Here is a 15,177-nt window from a genome sequence, read left to right as displayed (position 1 = left end):
TACCTCTGGATGCTATTGCTCACACCAATTTGTAACCGAGCTCCGTTACTGTGTTTCAAGGCAAGCTCTTGTGAACATTGGGCATTCTAACACTCAGGAGGATCAGAACAAACCCAAATGTGTTTCACATTCACGTGAACGGGGTATGGGTGTGGGGTGTGTGTGTGTGTGTGTGTGTGTGTGTGTGTGTGTGTGAAATTCTCTACATTCAGAGTTTTATGTTACTCCATAAGAAAGTTGCCTCATGGGAAGGGACACAATTGATGGCCCAGAGAGAGGAGAGATAAAAATTGAACACACCTGCCCTCCCCGATACACCCACACCCACACACCCTTTCCCAATAGTCAGAAGAATGAGGAAGAGGAGGAAGAGGAGGAAGGCAGACAGATGCCAGTGACCCTAAACCCGCCCCTCCTCCTCCCCGAGCACAAGCGTCAAGATGGGTGCCCACCCCACGGCCTGCTCCTCCTTCACCTCTTCCACAGGGGGCTGAAAAGCAACCAGAGACAAAGCCACTTTTGCAGGAGGCAAAGACAGGAGACAGAGATGGAAGAAGAAGTAGGAGGTGGACGCGCAGACGCGGAGTTGGAGGCGCAAAAGAAAAAGATGAAAGAAACACAAAAAGGTGAGTCCAAAACTTTAAATCTGCCTGGGGCCTGGCCGGCGGCTCCCTGGCCGCCTCCCCCTCCCCCTGTTTCTGCATCAGTTGGTGTGGCTCCAGTGATCTCCTAGGCCATCCCCAGTGGTGGGGCCTCCCGTGTGAGCCTGATGGTGGGGAAACAGATCGTTTGACTTTTTAGTGGACACGGGTGTGACGTCTTGGGTACTAAGGGCCATGGAAGGGTGATTGCTTACTTAAAATGGACATATTTTCGGAGCCGTCGATATCAAATACAATGCAGATAGTTAGGTTTTATTCTTTGTGGTGGTGGTTGTAAAATGGCTTGAATTTGGTGCTCTCTGCATGACAAGCCTTTGGGGTGGGCAGCTCCGGTCATGGCCTTGCTTCCGTCCCAATACTGACCCTGTAATTGTGGTCCTCAAAATATACATCTCTGTGACCTTTACAAACAACATAACACGTTTTCTCCCTCGTTTTACAACAGGTATCAAAAACAAAATCAAAAAAACTTTACAAACACTTACGCCCTTCCTTGTTCCACTCAGACACGCACTCTAGGGTTCAGGCCCGAGGCAGGGGCCTAATCAGCTTTCATGTGACTTCAATTTATGACTTCACCGGTACCCGTTGCAGTTTGTCAGCAAAAAGTACTTCAAACGATGGTCGATTTTGTCTCTCGCATACAGTGTTCGTGGGTGAATGTTGACAGGAGATAGGTTAAATACACAAAAATGTTTACTCGTAAACCTTTAAATTTTTTCCTTGTACCATTTATTTTTGAGAGAGAGAGAGAGAGAGAGAGAGAGAGAGAGAGAGAGAGAGAATGAGAGAATGAGAGAATGAGAATGAATGTCAGCGAGGGAGGGGCAGAGACAGAGGGAGACACAGAATCCGAAGCAGGCTCCAGGCTCTGAGAGGTCAGCACAGAGCCCCACGCGGAGCTCGAACTCACGAGCTGTGAGATTGTGACCTGAGCCGAAGTCGGACGCTTAACCGACTGAGCCGCCCAGGAGTCCCTATTTGTAAACTTTTAAAATGGCTTCCCAAATCTTTCATGACCTGTAACTTCAAAGCTTTGCTAAGTTAAGTGGTAAATTAGGTTCAGTTCTTCAGACATCTGAGTCTTTTCCACAGAAGATAAAATACTAAATTGTGAATTACTAAACCTACGGCGTTTTCTTTTCTTTGTTTGTTTTTTTGTTTTTTGTTTTGCTGTGTGTGTGTGTGTGTGTGTGTGTGTGTGTGTGTGTGTGTGTTTGGTCTTTGGCTTTATTCAGAAAAACAGTAAAGATACTTGGGTCTGTTAGTAAACATGTTTCATCGTTTGTTGTTTTTTTTTTTCCTTGAAGATTTGTTTTCCAGCCTATTTCTTTATTTTTAGGAGAGAGAGAGAGAGAGAGAGAGAGAGAGAGAGAGAAAGACACACACACACACACACACACACACACACACACACACACACAGAATGAGTCGGTGGGAGGGGCAGAGGATCCGAAGCGGGCTCTGTGCTGACAGCACAGACAGCCCAATGCATGGCTCAAACTCACGAACCGAACCGTGGGATCATGACCTGAGCCGAAGTTGGATGCTTAACTGACAAAGCCACCCAGGCGCCCGTTTCATGACTTGCTAAAAATTGTACAGTAAAAGAAAAAAGAAACAAAACCAAACACCACAACGTGTTTCTGAAAATGATGAGATACATTCGTACATTTGACAGTGTAAAGAAATCTGGTGTGTGGGGGGCCTGGGTGGCTCAGTCGGTTAAGCGTCTGATTTCACCTACGGTCATGGTTCATGGATTTGAGCCCTGAGCTGGGTTCTGCACTGACAGTGCAGAGCTCCCCCTCTCCCCCTCTCCCCCTCTCCCCCTCTCCCCCTCTCCCCCTCTCCCCCTCTCCCCCTCTCCCCCTCTCCCTTTCCTCCCAGCTCTCAAAATAAAGGAATTAACTTAAGAGGAAAAAAAGAACTCCATAAAAAAAAATAAATAAAAAGAAGGCAGGCAGGCGGAAAAGAAGAGAGAAAAAACACAAAATACTATATGGTCAATCGCTATTCTTGCTGTGCTTATGTCAATACTGAAGCCATGTCTGTTAACACTGGACTTATTTTACAAACAAATAAGTTTTCATTGGGCTATCTTTGACAGGAATGGAGGGGTCTCGATAGAAAAAGATTGTATTTCAATAGCTCTTTTGTGGATGTTAACTTCTAGTTCTGGTTAATTAATTTTCTTTGACTGTTTGTTGTTTGCCTTTAAAACTGGGCTGGATCCTGAATCCTGGTTTCCTCGAATATCTGACTATGACTCTTCAAACTCAGGCTTCCAATCCTCTCCCATCCTCTTATCTTACCATCCTGAAGAACTCAAATGGCCCTTTTCCCTGAAGCCCTGCAAAGGAAAGCTGGACAACTGGAGATAAACTTCAGAGAAATTGCCACAGTTGTAGACAATCTGTGTGCCTGTTGCTCTATGGGCCATTCAGAACGAGACATTTGCTGCTGTTGTGTTTTTGTTGTTTTTAAAGTAGGCTTCACCACGCCCAGTGTGGAGCCCAACTGGGGCCTTGAGCTCACGACCCTGGGATTGAGACCTGAGTGGAGATCCAGACTTGAATACTGAACCTGAACCCACTGAGCCACTCAGAATCCCCCAAAATGAGACATTTGAACTACATGCCAGAAAAATCGGTCAGATTGCCCCCTGCCTGCTCCCACTCCAGCTGAGGATGCTTCGAGCCTGGCATCTAGACACCTTCTCACTGACCGCACTTGGGACTTAGACACTGGGTTTATAAGTTGTTCTACCCATTAACCCGTGGTGTTCTTTTCTTTCTGTAGAAGTACCTCTTATTAGTTATCTGATTGCTTGCTGAACGAGGAGGCAGAGTCAAAGCTAGTTCACAAACACTTGCTGCAACTGTATTAGCTCCTCTTTAGAAATAAGAACCCATATTTTATTTGTATTTTTATAAGTTTCTTAATATTTATTTTTGAGAGGGGGTGGGGGGAGGGAGACCCATAATCTGTAGCTGGCTCCAGGCTCTGAGCTGTCTGCACAGAGTCGGATGCGGGGCTCGAAATCACGAACGGCGAGATCCTGACCGGAGCCAGAGTCCAATGCTTAACCCACGGAGCCACCCAGGTGCCCCAGCAACAAAAGCCCACATAAACAGGGGCACCTGGATGGCTCAGTCGGTAGAGCGTGTAGCTCTCGATCTTGGGGTTGTAAGTTCGAGCCCAACGTTGGGTGTAAAGGTTACTTAATAAGATTTAAAAAAAAAACATACAAATAAAATCAGACAGCAATTCACTTGGGTACAGTAAGAGGCCCTTGACCACCACAACCTTCCCCCCCGTGCCCTCCCCCCACAAGGTGGTTATAACATTGGGTTTGACTATACTGTTACTATTCCTTAGAATACACTTGGGGAGAAATCTCAGGATATGATGCAGTACCAAACTATGCAGAAAAATACCCAAGATCTCAGATAGGAATTATCTCTGATTCCCCCCCCCCTCCCCACCCCCAATTAGCACAAGGGAGCAAAAGTTGTGACCTGCACCCTGTCAAATCCTTCCCTTCCAAAGCCCCTGCCACACCCTAATTCGGCTTGAAATAGTTTCAGAAGGTGGACCTCCATCCCTGTTCCATAGAAGTGGAATGAGGGATTGACAATGGAAACTTATAAAGGGGAAGAAAACTTAACACCTCTGACTCCATGTTGCTTCGATTCCCTTCACAACTTCTGTGTAGCCCTGCACCTAGGCCTGTGACAGGTGAGATTTACAGAAACTGTTCTCACCGGGGGAGATAAACGGATAGCCCTAGCCCGAGCCATCACCCATCATCGTCCCCGTTCCTTACCATTGGGAAATGATCCAAACTCCAGAGGCTGGGGGTGAGTGTGGGGGGCGGGGAGTGGGGAGTGGGCAATTGAAACTGTGCCACGGAGGGTTAAGGAGTCTGACGCTCGCTCTCTCTCGCAGAGAACCTAAATCTTGTTCTTCAGGGAACTATTTGCCCCTAATCAGCTATTGTGTCTTTTCAGGTCCCACAAACAAACTCTAGCTGTCTCTGAAGAAGCCTGGACTCAAGGTCCACCGATATGCTTGCAGCCTATAAGCCAGCACAGCCCTGAGAGAAAGAGCCTAAGTCCCCATCCAGGTTATACCAGCTCTTGGGGCATACCCACAGCCCCTTCTCCGTGTCCTAAGGTAACCTCCTGACATCAGGGACTAAATTTTGCCTCCTTCTCATGTTAAGTCTCCGCCCCTAAGCAAACCTGGGAATATGCATGACAGGTATGTTTCCTCAATGTGGGTGCTCCATCTTTCCTCATCAATAATCACAGATGTGCCTTCCCTTTTATCAACAGGTATGTAAAGGATTCTTGGGATTTCATTCTTTTGTCAATTCAAGTGTATTCCAATGTTGCACTGGCTCCTTCAAATTGTCCTTGTTGAAAGTGTGTTGCTGTCCCTGTCTCTCTGTTAAAAATGCTTTGCCAAATACAAAGGCAGGCCATCTGAGCCAAGCACATGAACTATGTCTGCTGGTCAATGGAACTTACAGAGAACATACGTCACTTTTGAGTTTCCCACCATTTATGTTACAATAAGTTCACCCCAACGAGGAACCCTAGGTGGTTCAAAGACATATATGTGTGTTTACACACACACACACACACACTCACTCTCATACCTAGCAAGGAGGGACACACCCAGGGCAGACAAGACAGTCACCTGGCACTGAGGGACATAAAAACATCAGGTTGATCGTCCGTGATTTCTGAGGAAAGAATATCGATCAAGACGGGGAAATGATAAAGGAAATTCTAAACTTTTTATGTTGGTGCTCTCCCAGGGAAGCTATACATTTAATATTTACCGAGGTCAAAGGGACTCCAGAAAACCTCAAAGCATGAGCTCTTTTTCTGTCCTGAGCACAGATTTAATGTCTGGTTTGTTAAAAAAAAAAAAAAATTTTTTTTTTTCTTAAACATAACTAACTAAAAAAGGGGGCTTCCAAAGGCGGCTTATAAAGATAAGGGAAACAAAAGAAAACAATACAAAAACCTTCCTGGTCGCCATAAGATTGAAGTCATACAGCCTTGCACATACTAAAAACAGAAGATAAAGTCTGTAACTTTCTGGAATGTGTTCTTTCTCCTCATGATGATTCCTAACATCTGCGGCCAACCCCCCCCCCCCCCCCCCCCCCCGCCCCCGTGCCCTGTTTTTCCTTTTTTTTTTTTTTGGTAAGCTGTATGTATGCCCAATGTGAGGCCTTCCCCAGATGACTGACTGCTTTGTGAAGATTGCGTATCCCCGTCAGCCCTCCTAACTTGGGCTCCAATGAAACTCTTTTCCTTCCTCTTTAAAATTGTTTTTAAAAAGGCTCGTTCATTTTGCATCGACATAGGGTAAATGCTATAAAAGGTACGCAAGACATAGTGAGGGGACAAACTGGGAAAGGTGGACAGCGTTTAAAAGATGCTTTTAAATGCTACACTTCTTCCTGCCTTTCCTTCACAGGTAGGACAGCACCTACACCTACTGTCGTTGGCAATGGTCATCGGCCTGGAGAGGAAGAAACCATTCCATAGTTTTCCACACGGCGGATGAGAAGGCCCTCTCGGACCAAATCCAGGAACTCCCTTACTGTGAGCCAAGGACCGGTGTTTTGTCGTTTTCCTTTCAGTTGTGGTTAGAAGTAGACATCACCTACAATTGAGATTTTTCACCATATATAAGCGTAGAGTTCAGTGGTATTAGGTGCAACATTCACATCCTCCTCGTTGCGTTCTCTCTTTCCATTCCATTTGTTGTAGTGTTTTAAGATTTATGTTTTTGATGTTTATTTATTGGTTTATGGGGGAGGTATGGGGGGGTAGGGAGGGAACCCCAAGCAGGCTCTGCACTGTCCGTGTGAGAACCCAATGCAGGGCTTGGTCTCACGAACCCTGAGATATGACGTGAGTCAAAATCTAGCAAGCGTGGGATGCTTCACCCACTGAGCCACCCAAGCACCCCACCGATTCCATTTGTTTTAAAGACATAAACGTTGCAAACTTTTTTTTTTTTTTTCAACTTTTATTTATTTTTGAGATAGAGAAAGAGCATGAATGGGGGAGGGTCAGAGAGAGGGAGACACAGATTCTGAAGCAGGCTCCAGGCTCTGAGCTGTCAGCACAGAGCTCGACATGGGGCTTGAACTCACGGACCGTGAGATCATGACCTGAGCCCAAGTCGGACACTTATCCGACCGAGCCACCCAGGCGCCCCACAACCTTTTTTTTTTTTTTTTTTTTTAAGTTTGTTCATCCATTCCTTCATTCCTTCATTCATTTTTCACATTCTCTTCACTCGATGTGGGACTTGAAGTCACAACCCTGACAGAGATCAAGAGTCCAAGAGTCGCATGCTCTTCTGAGTGAGCCAGCCAGGAGCCCCTTCCATTCCATGTTTTGAAACAACCCCAGGATCCTGACTCAGACTCCCAATTTGACTGATGAGAGCCCCGCCCACGCCCTCTAGGCCATCTGTGGGGCTGTTTCATGTGTGTCCATCTTTCTTCCTCCTTTTAGTGGCACGTCAAAGGTTGCATGTGAAACAGCCAGTGCCTGTGGAATGAAACTGTACTCAGTTTCCCTTTGGAAGCAGGTGGGAGAGGGAGGAGAGGTCAATGGCTAATCAATAGAGTGTTAGTGTTGCTTTACAGGAGTGTGCCCGCTGGGACCATCGCCCGGGGTCACAATTGTCCCCTGTCAGGCCTCCCCCACCCTCTATCCCTTATTGCCCCATGCCTGTGTTTGGCCTCTGAACCCTAAGACACCACCATCACGTGTTTCATGCCACCCTCTGACTCTGACTCGGCAGGCCACGCCACGCCACACCATGCCGCTCGCTCGCTCGCTCGCTCGCTCGCTCAACTCCCTACCCTTCCACGTACCTGCACCCCCACCCCTGGAAGGCATTATAGTAAGATTTCATCCTCCACATCCATGATTCTCAAATGGTTTATTGAGGTTTCCTGGGTTAGGAAAAGGAGGGGACTCTCTTTGCTCCAGAGAAGGCAAGTTCTTCAGACATCATCTTCTCCCCTCCCCCCTTTCTCTCCCCCACCCCTTCTTTCTTTCCCTCCCCCCCTTCCCTCCCCCCCCCCTTTCCTCCCTTTCCTCCCTTTCCTCCCTTTCCTCCCTTTCCTCCCAGTAGTTCAGAAACTGCAGCCTAAGGGTTGGGGGAGTTGAAGAAAGCCATTCAATGCAGAGAAGCCCCAGGCTCAGACTTTAACAGAAAGCTTTCTGCATTTGAACAAAGGGGTTGAATGAGGCCCATTGGAATGAATCGCCCTGAACCTCCCTTCCACTGCCACTCCCATCCCCGCCCCCCACCCCTCCCCCACCCTCACCCCCACTCCCACCCCCACGAGTCCTCCAGTGGTTTGGGGAACTGAAGGCTGCGGGTGGGCAGGGGGTGGGGGCGCATGCATCCTAAGCGGCAAAGTAGGCCCCTGGTCCACAGGAAAAATACAAACTCTATGTACCGAAATCTGTTGCGTCTGTATACGCCGATAATGACACCGCAGAAAGACAAATTAGAAAAGAAAAGAAAAAACAAACCCCAAACAACCCAATCCCGCTTACAATTGTACCAAACATGATAATAAAGAACACGAAAAGAAATAAAGGAACAAAGACACATCCGGCCACGAGCGAGCGGGTCTCCCTGTACGTCAGCTACTTTAGAGAGTCCCTCTCCTAGAGGCCCCTTCAGCTCAACAGCGGGCTGCACAGGTGTCCCTGTCTCTAGCCCGATTCATCTTGGTGCGAGCACCCTAAGTGGCCAAGGAGGCCCCCGGTCCACGGGAAAAATCATGCCTGGGTACAGCGGAGTTGTGTATCCCGGGCAAAGCGGTCAAGGGGTTGGCGAGATGTGTGTGGAGGAGAGGAGGTATCTGTTCCGGGGCCGCCCTCCCGGGTACCGCTCTGGCTGAGAAGAGGGCAGTGGGGCGCGGCCTGGACCCGGACGACAGTTGCTGCCTGCTGCTGGGCTGAGGGCTGAGGGTAGTGGGGCAATGCCCACGCTGGCTCCTGCGACGCAGTTCGTCCTGGGCACCTTCTGTGGTTTCTGTCGAGGTGCCGGTTGCCGTGATGACCGAGGCTAAACTCCCCTCTCCGCCTGGTTGTTCAGACGCCCGATCCTCCCGTGTTCTCGGTACGTGGACTGACCCGCACCCTCCCATCCCACCAGACCCCTTGTGCCAATATTTCCTGTTTCAGAGTTCTTTCGCCTTGTCCGGAAAGTAAACAAACCACACTCACAGATATCGACCCCTCGAAAGAACAAAGAGACGTCCAGGCACGAGCGAGCGGGTCGCCCTGTGCCTCGGTGTACTTTAGAGACTCGGTCTCTTACAGACACCTGAAGCTCAACGATGGGCTGCGGCGTCCCTCCCTCTCTCTGGCCCAGTTCCATCCCGGGACGAGTCCCACAGTCTCTTTGCGCGACGACACCACCGCTCGCTCACGTGAGCCGGAGGCAACGTGCTAATGGACCGGAGGGTGGCACTGTAGATTCAAAGTGACCTACGCACCAAAGCGTCCGTCAACGTGGTGTCCGGAAACCTTGGACGTTGCCGTGCCCTGGATGAAATCGTCGCTCTGGAGACTCGGGCACGTGTCGCCCGTCTTCTCTACGTTCTTCCTACCTTTAGTCTCCCTGTGTGTGTTTGCCCGACATCTTGCCTGATGGTTCACGGAGGAATGAGACACCCATCCGGCAAGAGCTGATGCTCTGCTCACCACGGCACGTGACTGACGGAAAAGAATACGCACGGGCCCGCACTCATCTTACCCTTCGTTCTCCACCGTGCCAGAAAAACGTGTGGCCTGCCTTCCTCCTGTCCAAAGCCAAACTGGAAAGGAAGACTTAGATGTAAAGGAAACATTAGAGAAGCTTTCAAAAAGCAGCAGCAAGCAAGCAAGCAAAGTAAACCACCCACCCCTACCCTCCTGCCCAGCAGGTGCAAGAAGCATGCACGGAGCACTCTCCTCCTTTTCTCCCTGGAAGGGCCCCCCCCCCCCCCCCCCCCCCCCCCCCCCGTCTTTCCTATGCCACCAGGGGAGTGACATTCTTATCCTCAAGGACAGGGGGAGAAGTGGAGAGAATTCTAGAGGAGAACAGATCTTGGTTGGTTGGTTGGTTTTAAAATCCTCATCATCCTTTAGCCTCCCCACGTAGTTCAGTTAGTCGTCCACCGTCGCTTCTCCTTGTTCAACCCAATATACAAGCGTTTAGGTTTGGCCACTTCTCAGGGTCTTGGTTTCCTCAGGAGGGGCTCTACCTGTCACGTGAAACTTGTAGGAAATCAATTTGTTGGCTCCTTGTACGGTTAACCTGTCTCGTGTCAGTGTCACCCTCAGGGTCACCTGCAAACCCTAAGAGGGTGGAGGCATAGGGTGTGTCTCGGTGACACCTTCCTTTTCCCTGCGGGGGCCCACCCCCCCCCCACCCCCCCCACCCCCCCTTTGGACTGTAGGGTCCTCTGGGAACCGGGACATTTTTTTTTTTTAATTTTTTTTTTTTTTTTAACGTTTATTTATTTTTGAGACAGAGAGAGACAGAGCATGAATGGGGGAGGGTCAGAGAGAGGGAGACACAGACTTGAAACAGGCTCCGGGCTCTGAGCTGTCAGCACAGGGGCCCGATGCGGGGCTCGAACTCACGGACCGCGAGATCGTGACCTGAGCCGAAGTCGGCGCTCAACCGACTGAGCCACCCAGGCGCCCCATGGGACATTTTTTAGTGAGTGGCTATTAACTCCTTCCGTTCTCCATCCCCCCCCCCCCCCCCCCCCCGCCGCCACCGCCGCCCGTAGTGGTGTTTATTGAGGACAGTAATGGTGAAAGCCATATTCTTGTCGCTTGCCACGCGGTGCACTTGCACCCATGTTCCCCGTACCTGTTTGTGGTCTTTGGACTTCGTCGTGGCCCCGTGCGGCGAAGGACTTTGCTTAAGCTTTATCCGTGGTCGTTTGTTTATCCATCACCCCCTTTCTGTCCCCCCCCCCCCCCCCCCCGCAGCTTGGTTTGTTATGTTTCCGAGAGAGACGCTCCCCCGCTTGACCCAATAGAATAAAAACGGCTCGTCCGTCCGTTGTTGTTCTGGGAGTACTCTCTCGCGTGGTTTCGGTTTGACCGTCCGTCTCTCCCTCCCTCCCTCCCTCCCTCCCTTCCTGCCCGCCGAAATGTGTCTAAGTCCTCCCGGGAGCGCGGGCGCCGCCTGGGCCGCTCTGGGCCGCCCGTGCCCGGCCTGCCCGGTGTGTGCGGGGAATTTTCCGCGCACGTCCGCCTCGGCCGGCCGGGGAGTCGAGTGGCCGGTCTGCCCACCCCCCCCCCCCCCCCGCCTTTTCAGCGGCAGCCGCCCCGATGCATTTTTCTTTCTTTTTTTTTTTTTTTAAATTTTTTTTAACGTTTATTTATTTTTGAGACAGAGAGAGACAGAGCATGAACAGGGGAGGGTCACAGAGAGGGGGACACAGAATCTGAAACAGGCTCCAGGCTCTGAGCTGTCAGCAAAGAGCCCGACGCGGGGCTCGAACCCACGCACCGCGAGATCATGACCTGAGCTGAAGTCGGCCGCTCAACCGACTGAGCCACCCAGGCGCCCCCCGATGCATTTTTCGAGTGTCCCTTGGGCTGCCGGGGTCGCGCCGTGCCGGCCGGCCGGGAGCTCCCGAGGCGGACGCCCTCCGCCGGCCTGGGACCGAGAGGCGGCATCCGGAGTGGGCCGGGACGAGATCGGGCGGCCGGGCCGCCGGCTGTGCGCCCTCTCGGCCCCGAGATCGCGAGCTGTCCCCGCTGACGTTTCGGTCGGTTGTCGGGCGCCACCTGGCGGCCGCTTTTATATAGCGTTTCCCCTCCGGAGCGTCGGCGACGTCGGCAAGGGATGCGATTCGGCCGCGGTCCCCGGGGCGGAGTTCCAGAAGGCCGGCGACGTTGGCGTGATCGTCCCGCTGTCGTCGGGGCGCCGGCGGCTGGTGCACTTGCCGGAGATTGAACCTCCGGGTATATGGGGGAGTAGCGGCGGCGCTCCCTGGGAGCGAGCCGGGGTGGGGGGCTGCCCGGACGGGTCGACCAGCACCCGCCGGTGCTTTCCTCCCCTCCCACCGCCCCCCCGACCGCGGGGACCGTCCGGGGCCGCCACCCGGAGACTGTGGCCCCGTGGGTCGCTTGTCGGTCCTTCCCTGCCAGGCGTCTTTTGTCTTCCCTCCCGCTTCGCGGTCGGGCCGGGCCGGGCCGGGCCGGGCCGGTGAGGACCGTCCTGAGCCTTGAGGGGAAGCCCGCGGAGGGCGCGATGGGCCCGGGCGGGGGCACGCGTGGTGCTCCCGGTCGTTGGACCCGATTTTCTCCCCAGATTTTCCGAGGCCCGCTGCGGAGTTGGGGACCGGGCCGCGAGGGGAAGCCCGTATAGGGCGCCAACGCCGGCGCGCCCGCGATCCCCGTTGAGGTCCTGTCGTCGGGGGCGCCTCCGCGCAATTCAGACCCCCCCCCAAAACAGTCCCAGCCGGGGGTCGGGGACTGGCATGGGGCCGGTCTTGCGAGGTCCGGGGAGGCTTCCGCAGGCGACAGCGCGGAGTGTTTTATTTTTCTAAGTCCCGACCCGGAGACGACCCGTGGACGGGCGAACGTGTAACGGGGCAGGGCCTACCCGGCCATCCTCCCCCCCCATCCCGCGATTCCCCGGTCGGTCGGTCGGTCGGTCGGTCGGTCGGTCGGTCCCGGGGTCGACCAGATGGCCCCCGGGGACTTCCGGGGGGGGTGGGGTTGCTTGGCGGTGATGGGAAGATGCTTGGGGCCCGTGGCCGGGCCAGGGTCCCAGAAGGTCCCAGTGACCTGTGGCTCGGCCCCGCCTGCCAACGCGGTTATTTTTGTCTCCTGAAAGAGGTACTTTTTGCTGCCAGGTAGGTGCTGACACGTTCTGATGTGGCGGTTGTCATCCTGTAAGAGAGACTTGGGCCTCGTCGCCGCTGGCTGGCGTGGCTCCGGGCTTGGCGGTGACGCCGAGCCGAGCCCGACTCCGCCCTTTGCCCGCCTGCTTGCTCGAGCCGTCTGCCTGGGCCTGCGCGCCGGCTCTCGTGCATCCAGGTGTGGTTCAGGCTGTGGCGCCACCTCCGGTCTCTGGCACCCGAGGGCGGCGTGGGGAGGCGGCGTGGGTCTTCTACCCCGTGCGCTCCCCGCTGCGGGCACCCGGCCGTGGCCGTGACAAACCCACCCTCGCAAGGCTCCGTGCCGCGTGTCAGGCGTTCCCTTTTCCCCTTGTGGGTTGTCCGGCTGCCTGTTCCCTGGGAGAGGTGGGGGAGGGGTGCTGGCGAGGCTGAAGCAGGTCCTCCTCTGGTCGCTGTCCTCGCCGGGCGTTTCCCCAGCCCCCTCCTCACCCCAGGACTGCCTCGTGTGGCGGTAACCGATCGATGTGGTGATGTCGCGCTCTCCCGGGCCGGGCCTAAGCCGTGTCAGACGAGGGACGGACACTCCTGGTGAGTGGGACCGCTCTTCTCGTTCTGCCTGCGGGCCCCATGCTCCTCCTTCCCGCCTGTGGGCGGCGCGGGGGGTTGCGGAGGGGTGCGGACTCCGGCCCGACCCCGGCCTCCCGTCGCTGCGGGACCGGGGTCGGCTGACGCAGCGGACACTCTCGCTGGCCTCTCTTGGCTGTGTTGTGGTGGGCGGCCTCCCTGTGGTGGGGGGGCTGCACCCGACGCCACGCTGCTCGCCGCCTGGGCGTGCTGAGCGCGTGGCGCCTGGCCCTCCGTGGTGCCCCTGGAGCGCTCCAGGTCGTCTCAGGTGCCTGAAGCCGAGTGGTGGCGCCGTTCCCTGTTCCCAGCGGACCCCCCTTTGGGTCGCCGCCGTTGGCGGAGTTGCCCGAGGTGGGCGGGTGGCAGAATCGGTGAAGGGAGGCACACCCGTTCCCCCCGCTGCGGGGAGCGGGCGCCTTGTCGTCCCCGCCCCGCCACGGGCCGCTGTTGCCCGGAGGGGTGCGGGGGGCTGACTTGGTGGGGCGAGTTGAGCGATCGTGGCGGGCCGAGCCGGCGCCGTGGCGCTTGGCCGAAACTCCCTCTGAGCGAGGACTGTCGGTTTCTTGCCCAGCGCGTTGCTGCCGGTGTTTTGCCTCGGTTTTTCTCGGGCCTCACCCGGAGGCGCGGCGCTCCTTCCGGGCGGCGACACGAGCAACCGCGCGTGGGGAAGGCAGGTGGCCCTCGTTGTGGGCCCTGACCGCGAATGCTCAGGAATGCCCTGTGTCACTCCGTTGCCGTGGACCTTTCTCCCCCGCCCCGGGCCCTGGTGGCCCCGGGAAGAAACGCCTTTTATCTGGCGGGTCCCGATGGGGGGGACGAATTGGGTGGGGGGCGGCGCGCCCTTGGTGAGAAAGCCTTCTCTAGCGATCCGAGAGGGTGCCTTGGGGTACCGGAACCCCCCAGTCGCTGCCCCTCCTGTGCGCGTAGTGGCCACCTGTGTCAGGGTGACTGCATGCCCTTGTGCGTGTTAGGCGGAGCCTTCTCTCCCGCGCGAGAGGAGGTCTGTCGGCCCCGCGGTGGGGCCGAGCGCCGCTCTTCGCCTACCGCGGCCTGCGCCTCCCCCCTCTGAGTCGGGGGAGGGTCCCGCCAGGCCTGGCCGGTGTCCGGTGCCGTGGCCCGTGTGCCTCGGGCGTGTGGTGTGCGAGCGCGCGCGCACGCGCGCGGCGTCCCCCCGCCTCTCCCGTGGCGGTGTGTGTCCCGAGGGGCTTGGGGCGCCCCTGCGCGCCCCGCCCCCCCTTGCGCCGCGCGAGCGGCGGCTGTCTCCCGCCCGCCTCCCGTTCCGGGCTTTGCCGCTGGCGGGTGGCGCGCGGGCGCGGGTCGGGGCCGCGCCTGGCTTTGGGAGGCGCTTCCCTGGGGCGTGGCTCCGGGATGGACCGAACGGATGGAGGTTGGAGACGGGCTCCCGCGGCGGGGGTCCCGTGGGTCCGGACCCCAGCGCCGTGCGTTGTGGGGGGGGGCCTGGCTCGTGGGGAGGCTCGCTAAGGGTGCTGAGGCCGGCTGGCGCCGCGGGCGTCGCGGGACCGCCCTCGTGCTGGTGGCGGTGGGATCCCGTGCATGTTTACCCGGTGGCCCGGCTCGCGTCTCCGTTGGCGCGCCCTTCCCCGAGCCCGTGCCCTCCTCCGCGCACGCGCTGTCTGGTCCTCGCTTCGTGCGTGCCCCCTCCCCGCAGCCTCCGGCCCACCTCCCGTTCTGTGCTGCTTTTGGTTCCCACCCTGCCTCGGCTTGGACGACCGAGCGCGCGTCCGCCTCTTCTCCTCTCCCTCCCCCCGTCACCGTGTCGGGACCGAGACCAGGCCTCGCCGTTTGTCGGGTGCCCGCCCCCCCCTTGGGCCGCTGTGGCTCTTGGGGGGCCGGGTCCCGGGCGGAGTGCTGTCGGCCCCACTCGCGTGTGAGTGAAGGAAGGGGGGGAAGAAGAGAGAAAGGGGCGCCGGCTGCGCGCGTCGGGGGTCCGGCCGGGGTGGGTGGGGCGCGGTTGGT

The sequence above is a fragment of the Panthera pardus genome, unplaced genomic scaffold, assembly GCF_024362965.1.
Source record: "Panthera pardus isolate Hobbes unplaced genomic scaffold, ASM2436296v1 HiC_scaffold_164, whole genome shotgun sequence".
In the NCBI taxonomy this organism is placed as follows: Eukaryota; Metazoa; Chordata; class Mammalia; order Carnivora; family Felidae; genus Panthera; species Panthera pardus.
The sequence above is the reverse complement of the archived record's forward strand: the minus strand, read 5'-3'. Positions refer to the sequence as shown.